We start from the raw sequence: 21,357 nt of genomic DNA, 5'->3' as shown, positions 1-21,357 counted from the left end.
TGTTTTTTTTTTTTTTTTTTTGTCTGAGGCCATGTCTGGGTATGGAAGTGGGCCCTAACTTAGCACAATTGGTTTTACCCATTCAGATGTTAAAGAAAGTGAATAGTAGAGAAAATGTGGGCTGTATTTGATTTTCTTAACCACCAGAAAAACTATATACAGATAAGGAGATAACTTGAACATCTCCATAGTTTTCTACTAGTACTGTCACTGTAATTTACTAGCTGACTGTTGATAAGAAAGGGTCAGTGAACTTGGACAAGGTTAAAAGATAAAACTTACAAGTAACTGGAATTCTAGAAAGAAAAGAGAATAAGAGAAACAAAACAAAACCCTGAAAAAACAATTTAAGAAGTAAATTTACAAATTCAAGAAACTCAGTGAATTCCTGGCAAAATTAAAAAAAAAAAAAAAAAGGAAAGAAAAAAAAATCGCACATGTATGCCTGTAAAAAGCAAAGAGAACAGAAAATCTTGAAAGCAGTCAGAGGGAAAACAACATAATTACATAAAAGGGAACAATAATTTGAGCGACAGCTAACTTCACACCAGAAAAATGGGGTCTAGATTATACAGAACAAAACTTTAAAGTGCGAAAAGAAAAAAATGCAAGTCCAGAATTTTCTATCTGGTGAAAATATTCTCCAAGAATAAAGACAGTGATAATCATGTGTCACTTAATGATGGGTATATGTTCTGAAAAAAATAAGTCGCTGAGTGATCTCATCATTGTGGGAAGATCACAGAATATACACAAACCTAAATGGTACACCCTCCTACTCTTAGGCCACAAACCTGTACAGCATGTAAGTGTAATGAATAATGCAGCCAACTGTGATACAATGGTAAGTATCTATGTATCAGACATACCAAAATATAAGAAAGGTATAATAAAAGTATGGTATCAAAGATAAAAAAAATGATGCATCTATATAAGGTACATAACTACAAAGAGAGCTTGTGGACTGAAAGATGCTGGGTAAGTGGTGAGTTAATGTGGAAGCCTTACAATATTGGAGACATTACAAACAAAATTAACTTGGGCTGCACTAAATGGCCTTTCCTTTCTTCAATAAGAAATTAAACTAAGCTTACTATAACTAATAAAAGTTTCCTCTTTAAAATTTAGTTTAAAACAAAAACATTATACAGCTGTACAAAAATAATTTATGTCCTATTCTATAAGCTTTCTTCAGTTTTCCTTTCTCTTTTTAACATTTTAAACATTTGATTAAAAACTATGACATAAACACACATTACCCTAGGATGATCAATACTGTTAGTGAAGAAAAATCTAAATAAAGCTTTGTTTTTAGTTGACTTTAAAAACCACTAATTTTGGAGGTCATGCAGCTGAGTAATATATCATTAGCCTCCCACTAACTTGGCCATAGATGACTGTAAATGACACCTCTGACTGGAGCAGCCTGAAAGGTTAAATCTGTTGCCTTTCGCTACCTCCTCCCCAAAACAACTGACTGCAAAATTAGGTATTTCTTTGAAAAACTAAATGATACCAATCATAAAATTTACTTATCTGCAACTTTTCTGTAGATTTATAGAATTTAAAATACCTGGTGGTCTTCAGTTTTGTTTTTGTGGTACTGGGGATTGAACCCAAGGGCACACTCTACTATTGAGCTACATACACACCCAAATCCATTTTTTTATTTTGAGACAGGGTGTAAATTGCAGAGACTGGCCTCAAAATTGAGATTCTTCCTCCTTCAACCTCCTGAGTCACTATGATTACAGGCATGAGCCACCAAGCTCAGCTGAAGGTCTTCAGATTTTAACATCAAAGTATGAGCCAAGAATTAGCTAATCTTATTTCTTAAATAAAATCATTTTAGTTGGTATGCAGGCGCACACCTATAATTCCAACAGCTCAGGAGGCTGAGACAGGAGGATCTAGAGTTCAAAGCTAGCCTCAGCAAAAGCAAGACACTAAGCAACTCAGTGAGACCCTGTCTATAAATAAAATACAAAATAGGGCTGGGGATGTGTCTCAGTGGTAAAGTGCCCATGAGTTCAATCCCCAGTATCCCCCTAAAAAGAAAAAAAAAAAATCACTGTATATATAGTGCAACACTACATCGTGTGCCCAGAAATGAAAAGTTGTACTGTAATTGTGTACAATGAATCAAAATGCATTCTGTTATCATATATACCTAATTAAAATATATAAATTTATATATAAATATATATAAATTTTAAAAAGAAAAAAAAATCATCTTTAACTTTGCAGGACAATCATGTGTACTAAAAAAATTATAGGAGACAGAAACTGATCATTATCACAAGGATATTCTAGAAGAGAAAACACAAGCCGCCCTGGATGACTTAGACCCTGTTCAGTACTTGGCTTTCCTGCCCATTGCCCCCACCCCCCAAAAGCCCTTTGTGCCCCCAGAGTTCCCTAAGAAGGCCTTTATTGGTTATAACTTCCCATCTTTGGTTTGCTAGCTTTCTAAAAAGCCTTTTTTCTTGCCCCAACAACTTGTCATCAAATCACTGGCCTTTTTCAAAGTGGTTAGTAAAAGAACCCAGGTTCAGTTACAATACCAGAGTCTTCCACCTCTTGTCCCATTGGTGTGTCAAAGGGGCAGTAACACTCGCAGAGTTGTTATCTCCTATGGTAAGAATGCTTTCTTCTAGACTAACTCCCAAATAGTGACTGTTGTTTTTCTTTGTTATAACTTCCTCATACCTCTCATCTTTACTTCTCTCAACAATTTTGCATATAGGATCATAGGAGATACATACATACCTAAAATAGCTTGTCTAGGGAAAAAATATACAGAATCCCTTTGGCCAATTGAAAACATAAATCTATTGTTCTGAAATTCTGACTCCTCCTTATACCTTTGGCAAAATCTGGAGGCCCGAATACTATTACAAATGTTAAACAGCAAGGTTTCTCAAAGGTACACCATTGGCACTGCAGAGAGATGAGTCTTTGTTGTGTTTGTGGTGGTGACAATGGTGCTGACCTTTGCACAGTAGGATATTTGGCAGCATCCTTAGCTTCTACCCACTAGATGCCAATCACGCCTTTTCTCTAAGTAAGACAACCAAAAAAAAAATGTCACTGCACTTTGCCATATGCTTTAGGGGTATGGTGTAGTGGGAGGTAAATCATAGCTGGTTAAAAAAATCACTGCCCTTCAGAATTAAACTTCCAGCATTTTTCATAATATAACCTGTTCTATTATTTCCCAGAACTCTTAACTTTTTTACTTACATTTTTCGCTTCCCTCCAATGAAGAAACACTTCAAAAATTCTTGAAAATACAATAAGCACCCATAGTTCTTTAATACTTAATCTTTGATTTTATGTTCTTGGAATATTTTTTCTCCCTTATGAGACAGTTTTTTTTCTTTCTCCCCATCTTGGTTCTTTTTAGTTATTCATGGCAGTAGAATTCTGTTTGATATAATTATGTAAGCGCGGAATCTTATTCTAATTAAGACCCCATTTTTGTTGCTGTACATAACCATGAGATTCACTGTTGTGTGTTCATTATGTACAAAGAAAAATTATTTTGGATTAATTCCACTGTCTTTCCTTTTCCTACCCCTCCCCTCCCCTCCCTTAATTCCCCTTTGTCTAATCTACTGAATATCTATTCATCCCTTCTCAAGGAGACATCATTGTATATGTGGCCGGTGGTTGACCAAAATGTCATTCCATATGCAGTGCATGACTGGATTGTGAAATATACAGTTTGAGCTTTTTGCTCTAGAAAACTATGATGGGATAAGTGACTGACTGGTACCTGGGTGCCCTTGGCCTCAGGACAGGGACTGGTAGCCAGGGGACCAACATGTGATTAGAGGGTTGGAACTTTCAGTCCTACATACTCCCACTTCAGAATCCTCTGCAGAACTGATTGCTTGATGTATGGGGTAATGTCCCCCAAATATGTGGAGTCACTGATAATGTTCTGCATTGTGAGAGTACAGTAGGGGAAATTAAATATGGTTTTTCCCCTACAGTTTATACCTTGGTGTTAGAAGTACAAGTACAACACTGGCTTACAGAAACACATGGTTTGGGAATAGAAAAGGTGAAAGGTTGAGGGGTGAGAAACTTTTGATTTCTAGGTGGCTCCATGTATGGAAGCAACAGCTATTCTGTGCTTGGTTACTAAAGGTTGAGTTACCAATGGAATTTAGAGATAGATCGAACTCCCAGGGAGCTGGCTCACTAGAAATTTAAGGAAATGCAAACTAACAGGATAAAAGCAAAAAAAAAAAAAAAAAAAAAAGGGTTAATAATAATAATAATAATAATAATATATATATATATATATTGGTATCCACAACAGCTAAAATTAAATTAAATGAAGTGCTGGGTCAGACCATGATGCTAGACCAACCTCAGATATCAATGAATCTGAGTTTCAGTCACTAATTCCAAAACTGTCTTTTATTCTACACCTAAGTACCATCAGCTTCCTGAGGAGCAACTACTAAAATGAATTCTGAGTAATTAATTTAGGAGCAATAGTTTTTTTTAAAAATAAATATTTGTTTTTAAATGCTACACAACAGGAGAGCATATTAGGACTCACACAGGACCCAAAGTTCACTATGGCATAATCATAGATAGCTGGCTTTATGTGATCCAGACACACAGGAGTGCCAAGCCAAAGTTAACCATCAGGGCTTGGTTTTTAACTTTTTCATTTATAATACTCCCACCATTTTTTTTTCTTATAAGGAATGGTAATTTCAGATTTCATCTAAATGGAGGTGATTTTATTATTTTTCAATGGCCAGGGTAGTTACAGGGAAATGACTTTAAAATTTTTAAATAAACACCTCTGCCTTCCCTACACAGCAGCTCTTAAGATTTAGCTTTTCAGTTTAAAGTGTTACTATGTATTTCAATCATGAGGAAGAAAATGTGGGCAAGTCAGTAGGACAAGAATAAAACATTTTTTCAATTCTCCTATAATAATCTTCATATTGATAATAATAAAACTGAAAGGGGAAGGGAATCACACATTTGCTATTAAGTGGTACTCAAAAAAATTTTAATGAAATGTCAATCTTCTGTCTTTTAAGCTATAAATGTTGGTATCATTAAATGACAAAGTTAAAATATGGACATGAATTTAATGACTTTACAAGTTGAATGACTGATCTTAGGGAGACAATTCTTCTAACAAGCAATAGAACCTTTCTAGTAATTGGTTACATAATGTTGAATTAACCATTCATTAGAAGAAAATTTATTCAGGAGTGTAAATTGTCTTCAACTTATTCTTGTGTCATTAAAGCTTGAAATTCACCAATATTATTTCTTTTAATGAACAATTAGAATTTACCATCATAGAAACTTTTCTATGATCAAGACCCAGCATAATCTTGAGGTAAATTTGAAGAGTTTTTTGAGATTCTAGATTGTTTCTTGACATAAGAAATGGCAATGTCTCATTTCATTCAGTCTAAACATTAGCTAATTTATCTAATTTAGCTGGAAAATTATTACTGATTATGTAAGAAAAATAAAGCACCTCAAATAACCTGTTTAGGTCCTGTGATGGTTTGCATTCTTACTAAAACATAACCCAAATGGTTTACAAATAACTTGTCAAGAACCAAGAATGTGCATTAATATTATCTATCATATCACTGAGAAAACTGATCTTTCTGTCAACTTTTCACCATATGCCTACTATAAAAATAAGCCGGGGGCTGGGGATGTGGCTCAAGCGGTAGCACGCTCGCCTGGCATGCCCCGTGGGGCACTGGGTTCGATCCTCAGCACCACATAAAAAAATAAATAAATAAAGATGCTGTGTCCACCAAAAACTAAAATATAAATAAATAAATAAGCCAGGAAGTGGTGAAAGCATTTAAAGCCACAATAAAAGGTATTAAAACACATAACACTAATCATATTTTCATTAGTCTTATATAATTAGTTACACTCAAGATAGAAATTAAACTCTGCAGTCAAAGGGACTTGCCTTCTAAATGTTCAATATATAAAGAAACTCAAAATGAGCTCTTTATAAAATGTGAATTCAGATCATGAAACCAACTCATATCTGGATAATGACTATATTTAATAGACAATGTTTGCTTTAATAGAAAGACAATAAACAATGTTCTTCCTCAAATCTTTTGCACTACTAAAGACATTTAATTTACTAAAACAAATGACTAATAAGTACAACTTCCCATTGGCACTACTTTCCAACTGATCCTCTATTCCTAGAGCCTACAGTTACTTTTTTTAGCAATTACAAAAACAACAAAATTACATAAAAACCTAACTGATGAATAAAAATGGAAGTAAATTAAGTGACTTAAGCTGCTTATGACATATTCCTGGCAGTTATCCTCCTTGGACAGTTTTTAATAAACCTAACCATTGAGCATCAATGGCATCCATTACTAAAATCCTAAAGAAAACTTTCTTCCCAGTATGTTAAATATTTTTGTAAATCTGCCAACAAAAATCAACTTATTTAGTAATTCATTATCCACATGACAAATCCAATTTAGGTATTTATAACAGAACCTCATGTATCATTCAGAGCCTGGTGTAGTGGGCCATGTCTGTAATCCCAGCTACTTAGGAGGCTGAAACAGGAAGATTGCAAGTTTGAGGCCAGCATCAGCAACTTAGCAAGACCTTGCCTCAAAAAGTAAAAATAAAAATGATTTAACATTCGAAGTTGTTACTCATTATCAACATCTAGTAATTTGAGATTTTTCTGAGGGCAAAAACTGAATCACACTTTCCTAGAGTCACTGAATAGGTCACTTAGTGCTACAATTTGGATATGGAAAATTCCCCCAAAGGCCCATGTGTTAAAGGCCTGATTCCCTAGCCCATGTGGGGTTTTTGGGAGTGATGAGACCTGAATTTAGGTCCCTGGGGGCATATCCTTGAAGTGTATTCTGGGACTCCTGTACCTTTTCTTCCTTTCTCTTTGCTTCTAGGCTGCTCTAAGGTGAACTTCCTGGCTTGCTATGAGGTGAGCAGCTTCCTCTGCCACACATTCGTGCCAAGATGTACTACTGCCTTGCCATATTCCCAAATGCAACAGGGCTAACTGACCATACTGAAATCTTTAAAACCATGAGCCAAAACAAAACCTTCCTTTAAGTTGATTATCTTGAGTATTTTGTTAGTTAACACAAAGTTAACTAACATATAGTTGAAGAATAAAGGAAGAACCCCATCATCAGCTTTTACATTTTCTACTTATCTGTGTACTCCATGGGGAGAGAATATATGCTCATTTCACTAGCAAACCAAAAACACTACAGGGTTGGGGGGACAGTATTATTAGCTCAACTGTATTAAAGAAAAGTCAACTTTTATGTTTTGAACGCAATTTGGCATAAAAGTCAGTGTCGTCAACATACGCATTCCTAGAAATCAGAAATCTCTTTCTATGACCAATTTTCTACTGTCTTTTTCCAGCCCAGAGGCTTGTATTTTCATAAGTCCTCACTATTAGTAAGAAAACTTAGGCTTTTAAATACTCCTTTAATATGGAAAAATGCATACTCCTTTAAAATATGAATATAAATTTTAAAAATGGAAATAAAAATTTCACACAATGTTGAATATGGATGATAGATATTCAGGGGTTCACTCTATTTTATCCACTTCTAAATTTGAAAAATTTTACAACAACAACAAAAGAAAACCACATGTGGCAGAAGTATCATGAAGAACATGTGAATGAAGTATTTACGCTGGGCCTTTAAGAATAGGTACCTAATTCAGAGAATATTCACTTTTTTATTTTAAATACAAAGCATGGATAACTTCAGCTTGCGGAGGAGACTACTCTCCTCCAGGTTAACTGGCTTAGGTCCAAGCTGTTCTAAAGAACTTAATTTCACTTACTTCTTCCTCAGTCATATTTCTGACTAGTATGTGAAATTTTCCCCTACATACTGATTTCCAAATAAGTACAGACTTTTTTTTTTTTTTAATGAATTTGTAATCAGGCAATTTCCCCCCCAAAAACAAAATATATGGTGCACTCAATATTAAGCCAAGAGATCACACCAAATACTTTATTACCTAATTCTCATACTATGCAGCAAAGTAGGTATTGTATTCCTACTTTACAAATACAGAAATTGTGGTTATTTCCCTACCTTAACAGACAAAGCTACTAACATGGCAAAGGATTCAATATTATCAAGACTCCAAAAGGCTCATGCTCTTTCCCATACCAAGCACAAACTGCCACAGGTGGTAAGAACTTTCTCCCTATTTCCCTTTAATTTACACCATACCAATCACCTGGATGGCTTTTTATTATTTATCTCTTTATATGCAAATCCCACAAATCCCTCAAAGTCTGGCTCAAATAGTTATGAGGAGGCAAAAAGAAGGATACTGAGAGTAGGAAAAACGATAAAATATTTCAGGAAGCTGAGCTTGACGGCCTAAGTGTGTAATCTCAGCTACAGGAAGGAGGATCCCAAGTTTAAGGTTAGCCTGGGCAATTTATTAAGACTGTGTCTCAAAAATAAAATTTAAAAAGGCTAGAGATGTAGCGCAGTAGTAGACTGCTTGTCTATCATGGATGAGGTCCTGGGTTCAATCCACAGTACCAAAGTAAAAAAAAAAAACTCACCTATCTAAAAACAGGATACAGCACGTACATATGTACACACATAAAAAATAATCAGAGTGATGTTTAAAGATTAACAGAGGTAACATCTGGGAATTAAGACATGATTGTTACATTTTACAGTGTTTTAATCTTAGCCTATTTTCCCCAGACTACTTGTGTTCTTGAAAACATTTAAAATATATACCAAACACATTTACACAGTTTCCACTGCAATGTTAACTTGAAAATCAACGTCCTCATATGGTAGTTAGTAAAATGCTACATCTGAACACTAAAAACAAGTTTCTCTCAAAGGAATATGTATGTTACTACCATATGCAAACAAGACTATATTTTTCCTAACATAAATACTGCTGTACATACCATGTATCATGACTTATAAAGGACAGAAAAATCTCTCCTCAATAAAAAAGTATCACTTAAAAATATTCTCATTTAGTTTCATTTGTAAGTTTCCAGCAGTTTTAGAGGCAATATAAAAGAATTTACACGTATACTTAGTACCTATTATATCATAAATATCTCTAGCCATACCTTCATGACAATTGGGTTTTAACAAAGCAAAAACAGCACTGTAGATCTAAGTATTCTCCCATCACCTAATTTTAAGGAATAGTTACATCTTAATTAATTCTGCCTTTGTCTTTTGTTATACTCCTCAAACTGAAAATACGGAATCAAATGAATCATATATTTAAACTCAAATATATTTGACAGTATGCTATTATATATGTGATTCATATACTTCTGAAAATATTTTGATATTGTTCTTTGAAGACACACCAAGAAGAGGCAAATTTTAAAAATGTTGTCATTACTCCTAGTACCCATGACTATCACTGATATGAATTCGGAAGATACCAAGGGAGGCCAAAATACTCCCAGTTCTGCTGTTCTGTTTCACTTCTCACAGCAATGCACATAAGACAGGATTAATAACTAAAGAAAGGTAACCTTTGGTACCTAGAAAGTTTAAGCATCTGGGGTCAAATATACCACAGTAAATTTGGGCTGGATCAAAATTACGGCTTTCTTAGTACACAAGATGAGGACCTGTAATTGATTCCCAGAAAGCCAAATGCAGACATTTTGAAACTTTTTTCATGTGCCCCTCAAGAATTATAAACACTACAATTTTAAGATCACTCGTTCTCAAACCCTCACATTACATCAGAATCTAGATTGCTAGGCTTTTAAAAACCAGAGATGCCAGGTGCGCTGGTATATGCATGCCTGTAATTCCAGCAGCTCGGGAGGCTGAGACAGGAGGATCTTGAGTTCAAAGCAAACCTCAGCAATGGAGAGGTGCTATGCAACTCAGTGAGACCCTGTCTCTAAACAAAATACAAAATAGGGCTGGGAATGGGGTTCAATGGTTGAGTGTCCATGAGCTCAAAACAAAACAAAACAAAAAAACCCTACAGATGCTGAAATCCCACCTGCCCAAGGCACATGTATAAATTACTCTGGGTGGGGAGATAGGCAGGCACAGAAATTTTTTTAATCTGCCGGAGTGACTAAGGGATGTAACCCTTACATATTATTACGTGGCTAAGGAAAATATACACAACGTTGCAGTTTTTCAACTTAAAAAAAAAAAAAAAGTTGGTAATTTTCCTCATGGTATAAAAGAAACCAGAATCAAAAGATCTAGATTATAGTTCCAAGGCTGCCTCTGGCAGAAAGAACTGGGATTACTTAAACCCTCTGATCATATTTCCAGATTTGCTATAAGAAAAACCTCCCTCACAAGGTTACCAAAGACCAAGAGAAGTAATATATTGCTTCCTGAAGTATTAATGACTGACCACAATAGGTGAACATTTTTTGTTTGTTTAAAATCAATATAAAAATCTTTTGACCCAAAAGATTCTCTTCTGGGAGTTTACCTCACACAAACAGCAGTGTCAAAATAACAAAATTGACTATTATAAGAATATTTACTACACCACAGCTTACATGGTTTAAAAAACTAAACTCAACAACAGGAAAATGATTTAAAAACAATAAAAGGTCATGCACTAAAAGTTATTACTAAAATTATATGTACAAATACTCAGCTAGGTGCCTTGGCACAGGCCAGTAATCTCAGGGCTTGGGAGGGAAGCTGAGGCAGAAGGATCACAAGTTCAAAGTCAGCCTCAGAACTTAGTGAGACCCCATCCCTAAATAAAATATTTTTAAAAGGGCGCGGTTGGGTGGAGGGAAGGAGCTGTGGATGTGGCTCAGTAGTTAAGTGCCTCTGGGTTCAATCCCTGGTTTAAAAAAAAAAAGTTATATGTACTAATATTTTAAAAGTCCATGGTGTTAAGTAAAAATACCATGTTGGCTGATATATATAGAACCCCATTTTTATTCAGGAAAGGGAGGGGGACAATATATGACTCTTGTGGGAAATACGAATAAATACATAATTCAACTTTAGTAAAGGAGAAGACTGCTGGGTCTGTCTTTGTATTTCTTGTGTTGTAAGGCTCATTAATGTTAGGAAAAAAAAAACTTTTTTTTTTTTTTTAAAAAGGTCCTATATCAACCATAGCTTAAATGCACTATAGTTTCTGAGCTTTATCACCTAAGAGTGATAGTAGAAATATTGTGCTATTTTTAGTTCCTATTAGTACCAGGCTGAATGCTTAACAAGTGAAAACTTGTCTCATATGGCTATCTAGTAATTTGCAACAGCTACATATTATCAATTAAAATACAGAAACAGAAAAATAACTTAAGCAATGTTAATTAGGCTGTTTGGATGGTCAGAGATAACTGGAACAAAATAAAAACCACTTGAAGCAGCACACTCCACCCCCACCCTCCGGCAATGCTAGCGATCAAACCTAGGATAGTTCTGTGCTAGGTAAATGCTCTACACTGAGCTAAACCTCTAGCACTTTAATACATTTTTAAAAGGATGCTCTCTTTAGAATTTTTCAAAGCATGGTCTTTATTCACTAACTCTGTTTTGGTTGTTTTTTTTTTTTTTTTTTTTGGTACCAGGGAATTGACTAGGGGCACTTAACCACTGAACCCCAACTCCAGCCCTTTTAAATTTTTTCGAGACAATACAAGTTGCTGAGGCTGGCTTTGAACTTGAGTTCCTCCTGCCTCAGCCTCCCAAGCAGCTGGTATTACAGATGTATGCCCCGGGACCAGCACCAACTAATTTTTCTGCAATCTGTACATGTGGTAAAAATAAGAATTCATACCCTATTTGAACCAAATGTATGATATATGATATGTCAAGATCACTGTAATGTTTTTGAGAACCAATTAAAAAAAAAAATCAGTTCCCTGTCCAATACCTTTAGAATATGCTGTTTCCCTGAATCCCTAACTCTCTGGCAAGCTGAGCACATGCTCAACCTCCCAGTCACTGTTAGTATCATAATGAAGGTTCTAAGAAGGCCTCCAATTAAAATTTTAACTTTAACCCAGTATCATCTTAACTCTTTATGTAAATACCAACACAAAAAAAGAACTTAAGTAGTATTCCCAAAACAACTTACAGAAAAACGAATGTGACCTATATTAAGTATTTCAACTTTCTTGTGTAGGCTAGGTAGAACAGCGATTCAATTTTTGTCTATAAAATTCCTAACTTGTGACAGCTAAAGGCTTTAAAATGTTTACTATGACTTATGAATAGTCTAAGAATATACAAGTTATACAAATCTTTGAATTAAGAAGAACCTTTTTGATGATGAGTATAAATTAAAGTTTTTGTTTTTTTAAACAACACTAGAGAGTGAACACAGGGCCTCACACATGCTAGGCAAGTGCTCTGCCACTGAGCTATATGCCCACCCCTTTTTATTCTGAGACAGGGTCTTGCTAAATTGACCATGCTGGCCTCACAGAATTCTCTTGCCAAGAATAGCTAGAATCACAGGCATGAGCCACTGCACTGAGCACAAATTTTTATTTTTAAAGTTCCTCACGTATTCAAAGACTAAGTCTTGAGTTTGTGATCATTTTTTAAATTTTTTAAAGTTATACATGGACACAATATCTATATTTTGTTTGTTTGTTTATTTATTTATTTATTTATTTATGTGGTGCTGAGGATGGAATCCAATGCCTCACTGGGCCACTGAGCCACAACCCCAACCCAAGTTTGCAATCCTTTGTTTCCCAATAAATCAAACCAATTTTCTAAAGACACTTAAGTTTAAAAAAGGGAAAGTTGTTGCTTAGAAAACAAAAAGGACCGAGGATATAGCTTGGTAATAAAGCACCTGCCTAGTGCATGTAAGGTCCTGGGTTCAATTCCCAGTACCACAAAAAACCAAACAAACAACTAGACAGACTGGCTGAAAAAGAAACCAAATGAATCTAGGTTATTTTCAAGATTAAGTAGCAAACTACATATTCATATATTTTTTTAAAGTTTCTGTGGTAGAAAGACTCTTCAGTATAATTTAAGTAAAATTTACTCTCTATTCATTTAAATGGAAAAATGTCAACAACTTACCTCATAAGAAATACACAAAATAAAACAAAAACTAAATTCTTGTTTAAAATAACAAAGCAGATACTAAGTTGTTGAGGCTAGTTTTGAACTTGTGATCCTCTGCCCCACCTTCCTGAACTGCTGGAATTATAGGAGTGCATCACCTCATCTGGCACAAAGCAGATACTGAATAACAAAAGTAGTACATAAACTCTAAATTTACTATCTTACTTCTGATGATCCAAGAAGAAAAAAACACTGTTATATACAACCTCATCCACAAAAAGAAATGAGACCAATTCCCTAAAGGCAAATTTATTCCTAGCATTAAGCATTAAAACAAAATTTTTATATGGGATATTATAAAATACAGTTGTAAATAGAAAATACCTTCAACAACATTCCCATAACAGATACAAGGTTTCATAATCTAACTATTCTTAGTCCCTCCAGAAAGTTATATACCTAATTCCCAACATAATCTAGAAATTCCATAGTCAATTATGTAATGAGTTAAAAGAGAATATGATCTAAATCTTCCTAAATTAAATCCTGATTTCCAAAGTCTGCAGGACTGTTCATATTAGATGAAGCCCTTCATTCTGATGGGCTCCTATCACTCTATACCTTTTGACAATTCTACTTATATATCTGTACTTTAAACTCTTTGTCAAATTCCCCCATCAAGATCACTTTTATATTTTAGTCTCTCTGGTTGAATACCATTTCATTCATCTTTTGGCTAAAGTAACTTCTGTATACTTTTTTAAAGATTCAGCTTTACCCCTTATCAAAAGCTTTTCCTGATCCAGCATTCTCTACCAAGGTAAGAACAGCACCTTTGGGGCTGGGGATGTGGCTCAAGTGGTAGCGCACTCGCCTGGCATGCTCGATCCTCAGCACCACATACAAAACAAAGATGTTGTGTCCGCCGAGAACTAAAAAATAAATATTAAAAAAGAAATTCTCTCTCACTCTCTTTAAAAAAAAAAAAAAGAGAACAGCACCTTTGTAACATCACCTCCATGGTAAATTTTTTCAAGGCTACTGTGTTTCAAACATTTATTCTATCAAGTAGATGATAATGATTTTCTTTACCCCCGTCTTTATTTACATTAAATCAAAACACTGACTTGTCACCTAATCTAATCCTCTTTTCCTTTCACATTTTATATTACTTTCTTTTTTTGGATTTGGAGATATAATGTGTAGATATAATGGTAGTGTACTGCACTATAATTAAAAGCTTAATTCTTTCTCTACACTTTACTGTGAATTCCTCAAGGTCAAGGACCATATTATCACCAAAACCCAAGGAAAATCTGGCACAAGATAGGCCTACAACCTTAAAAATGTGTGCAGGTTTCGGTAGTCCGTCCTGATGGAGAGATACAACTTAACAATATTCAGACTAAAAAATATACTGGAATGTTCTTCAAACAATACTCCATGAATATTTCCTCCGTAAGAATTATAATTTAAAAAATGGCCATGTATCTTTAGTGAGAGCCTAGAGTACTTCTATTTTTGCTGATGTAAAAATCATGTAATTTAGAAATTAAAAGAACTGGGCATGGAGGCCCACACCTATAATCCCAGTAACTTGGGAGGCTGAGGCCAGCCTTAGTAACTTAGCAAGGTCTTAAAGCAACCTAGGAAGGAAAGGCCTGTCTCAAAATTTAAAAACAAGGGGCGGGTGGGAGGGCAGCCTAGGAATGTGGATTTGTGGATAAGTGCCCCTGGGTTCAATCCCTGGTACAAAAAAAAAAAAAAAAGATGATGAATAAGAAAAAGAAAAAGAAACAGGTAAAACCTGGAGCCATCATCCCTCTCTTAATGTCAAAACTAAACTGGTTCATGTTGAATTGGTGTTAAAGATTTTTTTGAGTTTTATTACAGAAAACTTAAATGCTTTCCATTTAACTACACAGACAGTTCTGGTAAAATACTACGGAGATATTCAAGTTATCTCCTTTTCTGTATATAGTTTCTCTGGTGATTAACAAAATCCAAAACAGACCATATTTTCTCTACCTACAATTTGCTTCATTTGACTGCCTAGTAAAGGTCTCTACTGCTCATTTACTTTTTTTTTAACATTTAAATGGATAAAAAATTGTGCATAGTTAAAACAATCTCATTGATCCCTAATAAGTCTTTCGAAACAATGCCTAAAATAAAAAATCAGATTAAAATCTAGAATTCGTATTCTTCAAATGTCTACCACTAAAATAGAAATCACAAAGATCTATTCTCAAACCAAGTCTTCTACATATTTATTGGTGTTTTCAGGAATGAATATATATATATATATACTCACACACAATCCTTCCTTTCTTTCCCATTCCACCACACATTGTAGATGTTGAGTGTTAACATTCTATTTTCCTAGATATTATTAACTAGATAGTTTTTAGTACCATTGTATAGCCAAGCCCACCAACTCTTTTTTCAAGGCTACCGTTTCAAATATATATTCTGTCAAGTAGATAATGATTTTCTCTACCCCTGTCTTATTTGCATTAAATCAAAACACTGACTTGTCAACTATTCCTCTTTTCCTTTATCATTTCATATTACTTTCTTTTTTTGTATTTGGAGATATAATGTGTGCATATGTGGATGTTTCTTAGTACTCACGTCTTATGTCCTTCCACACGTGATAGAATAAAGAATTTAAGTGAAAACCAGAGATATGTAACCTGAAAATCAGTAGGATTACAGTAGCTAAATATGCAGAGTGAAAACAATCCTCTTGCCAACATGCTTGAATGACCAATCATTTTAAATTCTTTAAAACACAGCAAAATATAAAAATGAATCTGCCAAGAATCAAACAAAACTTTCCATTAAAAAAAAAAAAGGTCAATGAAAGACAAATGTTATCTACAATTCCACTAAGAATTAAAATCACTCTCTAGGTGATACTTGTTAATTATGCCAAATGTTAATTTTTCACTTATAAAGAAGTTTGATCTTTTGACTTATTGGAAGGGCAAAAAAATCACTTAAAAACTATTAACTGTGTCTCTAAACATAATGCTATCTAAAACTCTTAAGAAAATTCATTTATCATACACCTTCATCTAGTGCTTCATTTACTGTAAAAGCTTGAAAAAATCTCTCTCCATAAATGCACTTTTCAACATACAAAGCACAAAGTTTTTAATGAAAACTGTTTTCTGTCTATATACTGTCAGAGATAAAAATCACTATTAAAATATTAGCTTCTGAATAAAAGGATTCGAGGAAACATTTTTTCTACCAAACCAGAATTCAGAACTGAGTAAAAGACAAAAAGACTGAGGGTAATGCAAGCATCTCCTTTACTCCAGATAGAGCCACAATGGAAGGCTTAAATTAGGTATACACCAAGTGGGTTTCCTAACATCATGTCCCCTAATTATTCTAATCCAGTCATGAGTAGCACTGGACAACTACTGTAGTCTCCTCTACAAAAAAGGGAGTCTATCCCTTGTGGCTACAGGAAGAGGCAAAACAAAGTTTTCTGCAGGGGCAGGCTCCCAAAAAGAAAGGGAGGAAGGGCCTCAGTCATACTGGATCAGTTCCCTCTTAAAAATTCACCAAATGGAAGAATGAGAAGGAAGGATAATAGGAGGCAAGTTAGACTTGTTATGCCTTTTTATAAACAGCAAGAAACCTATTTAATAGGTCACAAATCAATTTGCCCAGATAGAAGTACAATTTTTATCTTAATCACACCTGTTAGCAAAATGGCCTCAAGCTGTGAATTCAAGTCAAACAAAGCCATGTGAGATTTGAATATTCAGATACTGTAGTTTATTATTTTTTAAAAAAATTCTGTTTAACTTAGTTGTACTCATTAATTTTAATATGAAAAAATACAGAATATTTTCATATCCTCGAAACTCAACAAAATCTTTAAACCACAAAATACATAAACCTGAGTTCAGCAGATAGGAACCAACCTCCACTTAAAATTATGAAGACTTTGTCAGTGACTTCTTAATTTTAAAAAGGAGGCAGAGTTGGGATGTAGCTCAGTGGAAGGAAGAGCTCTGGCCCAGCATGTGCAAGGCCCTGGGTTCCTTCTATTTCCAGCACCAGGAAAGCATAAAGGAGGCTGGCTGTCTGATCACAAAGATTGGCTCTGAATGTCACCACCTGGCCCAAATTTCTGCTCATAAATACTTTTGCTAACTTGGATAAGTGCATATTCAGGGAGATAAATTATCTTTAACCATCAGAAAGATTTGTAAACAAGTTTGGAAAATTTAAGAAAAACAAAATTCAAATATCAATATCTGTGTTGACTGAATTGTATACATTTGTAATGCCTAAGAAAATTCAGCCTTGTAAAAATCAATTTAAATGTATTTAATTTTTGGATTCTTTAAAAAGAACTTTGAAATCTCACTGAACATTGAAATATTTAAGGGAATTGTGAACTCTAGACAAATTAAGGAGACTATGTTAAAACTAAACCACTAAAATTGTTAGGGGATTTAAATTTGTTAATGGCAAATCTACCTGGAAGGTAAAAATAGCTAGACTTATACAGGAACCCAATAATAAGAAAACTTAGAAGGAAAAAAAAACCTGAACTTAGTCTATGAAGGTTTCTGATATATAACTTTAATTTTAGTGTAACTTTTTTGGTGTATTAAATAACTGCCCTCAAAAACACCAAACCAAAAACAAAACTGGATAGATCTACACAACTTAATTTCATCAAATATTGGAATTTGAAAGACAGTCTTGACACGAGGGAAATACCATCGATTATTTACTAATGAAGTAAATCGTTTTAAAAAGCAGAATGGATACTAAGTGAATAAAAACAAAAACTTACTAACCAATTAAAAATATTCATCATTCTATTTTTAACAGGATTCCTGGCCACAATTTCTTCAACCATACACTAACACTCCTGGTCACATGGTGAAGAGTCACCTATGCAACACAAACCTAAGCAAGGAACAAGCCCTGAAAATTCTAAGGGTAGTTCTTTATTATTAAAATTGCTTTCTTGACATACAATATCTTTACTGGTATTATATTTCTCTTAAGCGTTTTCCTTAAAGTCTTTTAATCAAAAAAATTCCGCCACTAGTTTTCTTAAGTAATAAAGCTCAAAGTACCAAGTCTCGAGGTGATTTGTCTTATTGCACCTAACATGTCGGCGACTCATGCCCTTCCCCCAAAAGTTTAAACATTAGAATGTAAAGCTAAGAAAAGTGGGTTTTCTCCCGCTGTGTTCTCAGAAGTAACACCAACCTGCACGTGTGTGGCCATAACTTTTCACAATGGATTCCCCCCAAATTTGACCCCATTCAGACACAAAACTACTGCTCAAGTACCTGAAGCCGCTTACCTTGGCTTTGGTTTTGATTTACATATTTTTCTGAGTATGGAAATCTGTTCCTCGAACAAAACAGAACATTCCTTACGAATGGCACCTAAACAACACGAACCCGAGTCACTGTTTCTTTCATACCCACATCGGTCTGCCCCAAGCTCCTCCTGGACGGCGGGGCCCTCGAGGATCCCCACACTTGTTTTCACGAACCCACTTCTTCCTCTTCACTTCCACCTCGCACTCTGCTCGCGATTCACCCAGCCTCCCCCCAACTCTCCGAGCCCCGAGCGACGGGGCGGGCGGCGGGCAGACTCGGGGTCTCCGGCCCCCGACGCGCGGGAGCCGAGCGAGAAGCGGTGGCGGCCCTGGGCCCGGCCGGCGGAGGCGCGGGGGATGCGGCNGTCTGGGCCTTGGCTGCTTGCGCTTTCCTGTGCCCAGCCGCGACTCCCAGTTGGGGCACGCGGACGGCGCAGGCGTGGAGTTTCGGAACGCTGTGTTCCGCTGTCTGCTCGCGTGGGGCCTGGATTTCCGAATTCGCTCACCCTCAGCTGCCTCCCCTGAAGTTCATTGTTCTCCCCCAACTGCCGTAGGTGTCGGCGCTCGCGCCCCCAACTCGGGGCTACTGCGATTTCGCCTTGGGGATGCTGGTTCCCACAAAAGCTGGACGTTAATATAAGGCTTTAGTTTTGACCCTTTACCTCTCCCTCCACCCAGATGTTGGAGATGCATGTGGGTTGAAAATTGCACCCGTGTAAGTGAACTGTAACTCTCCTGGTGGCTGCTCCCTGAGCAAGCGGATCCATCTCTGAACAAATTGTGGGCCCCATGTGTTTGACCAGTTTAAGTACAAAGGTAACAGGGGTCTCCAGCTTGTTCACTGGTTCTTACTTGAGCTGTATATTCACCACAGATTAAATGCATTCTCCTTCCCAGTTTACGGGCTAGTTGGAGACTCCAAACCTGCCCTGGTGAGGCGTAGCCCTTCTGGCTTAGAATCTGCAGAGAAGTGATTACTTAATGGTTTGGACCCAACTTGTCACAACTGTAGTGTGGGAGATCAGGGGCATGGGCACGCACGTATGGAGCTTGTTCTCTACGGTTTGCACAGTTCCCGACTGATATTCTGTACTTCACAAATATCCAGGGCCTTGTAATTACCTTGCTTAGTGTACAGTTTTCACCAGGCAACTTTAAGCTCCACCAGGGCAAACGCCATGTGCATTTTGTTCCATGTTATGTCCCCTAGTGCCGCTTAGATTTTTTAATAAGAAATGACTGACATCAAAATCCATCTGTCTTCATTTTGTGTTGCTTTAACAGAATGCCAGACTGACTAATTTGTAAAAAAAAAAAAAAAAATTCTCACAATTCTGAAGGCTGGGAAGTCCAATACTAAGTTGTTGCCATTTGACAAGGGCCTTCGAGCTGTGGCATCCTATGGTAGAATACCAAAGGCCAAGAGAGAATGGGAACTGAACTGCTTTTATAACAACCCATTCTCTAGATAATACACACTCCCTTGATAATGACATTAATCCTTTCATGAGGACAGGGCACTTATGACCTGATTACCTATCATTAGGCCTTCCTCAACCCTGTTGCTTTGGGGATTAAGTTTCTAACACACGAAATTGGAGACCCATGCAAAGCATAACATCATCTCAAGCCTTCACCTCCAGCCTGAATTTCAGGCTTCTAGATGTTTCCATTTAACCATTTCTTCCTGTCACAAAACACATTAAGAACTAAAGTTACACCCATCCCTTAAGCCCAACTCTTGCACTATCTTCACCTACTCATCCCCCACATCACTCCTCAGAACCTGCCTTATTTCTTCCTCTTATTCCCTCACTCTCCACACAAATAACTTTGCCAAACCTTGCAGATTTTTACTTCCTAAATATTTCTGTAGAGACAGTGTCTTCCTCAGTCTTCCCACTGATAGAAGTTTCTTTCCCAGGTCTGAATTTCTGTAGTGGGCCTGTAATCAGCCTTCCTGTCTCTGGTCTCACTCCCTCCAATCAGATCTGCTCACTGCCATGTAAATATGCAAATCCATTTCATGGCACTACCTCCTTCAAGCATTTCATCTCCTAACATCTGCACTAACATTTCCCATGTGTGCTCTGTTCATTGTGATAGATGTTGTTTTAAGAAATGCCCCCACAACCAGGCACAATGGCACACTACTGTAACCCCAGTGTCTCGGGAGACTGAGACCAGAGGACCACAAATTCAAAGCCAGCTTCTGCAGCTTAGCAAGACCCTATCAAGAGAAAAAATTAAAAGGGATAGGGGTGTAGCTCCATGATAGAGCACCCCTGAGTTCAGTCCCCAATAATGGAAAAGAAAAAGCTGTCCTGTCATCAAATGAGTGTGGGAGGTTCTGGGACATATACATTTTGACTGCCTTCTTCCCTTTCCATTGGGCTGCTAAAGCAGAAGCGTCTACATACAGTTGTTTAATATGGGTGGAAATACGTAGACCAATCAGAGGCTATCCCTTAGAATATGGAATTGGGACCAAGAGACCCCCAATATCACTTAGGAAGTCACTTGAATCTGGGATCTTTTAGACTAACTTGCCTCACCATATAAGTAGAGAACCTGTAGAGAAGAGTGGAATTGAGAGAGAATAATAGAGTCCTGATAATGTTTCACTTCTACTTGTTCCTCTGCCTGATTGGCTGCCTCTGCAGTTGGAATCTGAAAACATGACTGGATCCTTATAACAAATTCTGCTTTTTTGCTAAAGCTTGATAAAATGGGTTTCTGCTACAACCAAGAGTTCTAGCTGAAAGCCATTCTGTGCATCATAGTTATTATTTATTTGATGCTTAGAGCATGCAGATACTTGTCATTTAATGCTGCCAGTATCCCCAAAAGCAAGGCTGGCTATAGGTATTTGCACAAGGCCTCAATTAGAAGAGTTCCTTCTATAATTGA

At 36.2% G+C, this 21,357-nt stretch overlaps 1 protein-coding gene across 1 annotated transcript in view; it reads right to left on the bottom strand.

Moving 5' to 3' along the window:
* The window catches only part of Pum2 (pumilio RNA binding family member 2), an 83,383-nt gene extending 64,840 nt beyond the window's left edge, over positions 1-18,543 (bottom strand). The window contains exon 1 of the mRNA XM_048804958.1: positions 18,427-18,543. The gene's annotated coding sequence lies outside the window, so the exon portion shown is untranslated. The remainder of the gene's footprint in view (positions 1-18,426) is intronic.
* Positions 18,544-21,357: the final 2,814 nt, after the last annotated feature.

Source organism: Marmota marmota, unplaced genomic scaffold, assembly GCF_001458135.2.
Source record: "Marmota marmota marmota unplaced genomic scaffold, marMar, whole genome shotgun sequence".
Lineage (NCBI taxonomy): Eukaryota > Metazoa > Chordata > Mammalia > Rodentia > Sciuridae > Marmota > Marmota marmota.
This window is presented reverse-complemented; position numbering and strand designations above follow the sequence as displayed.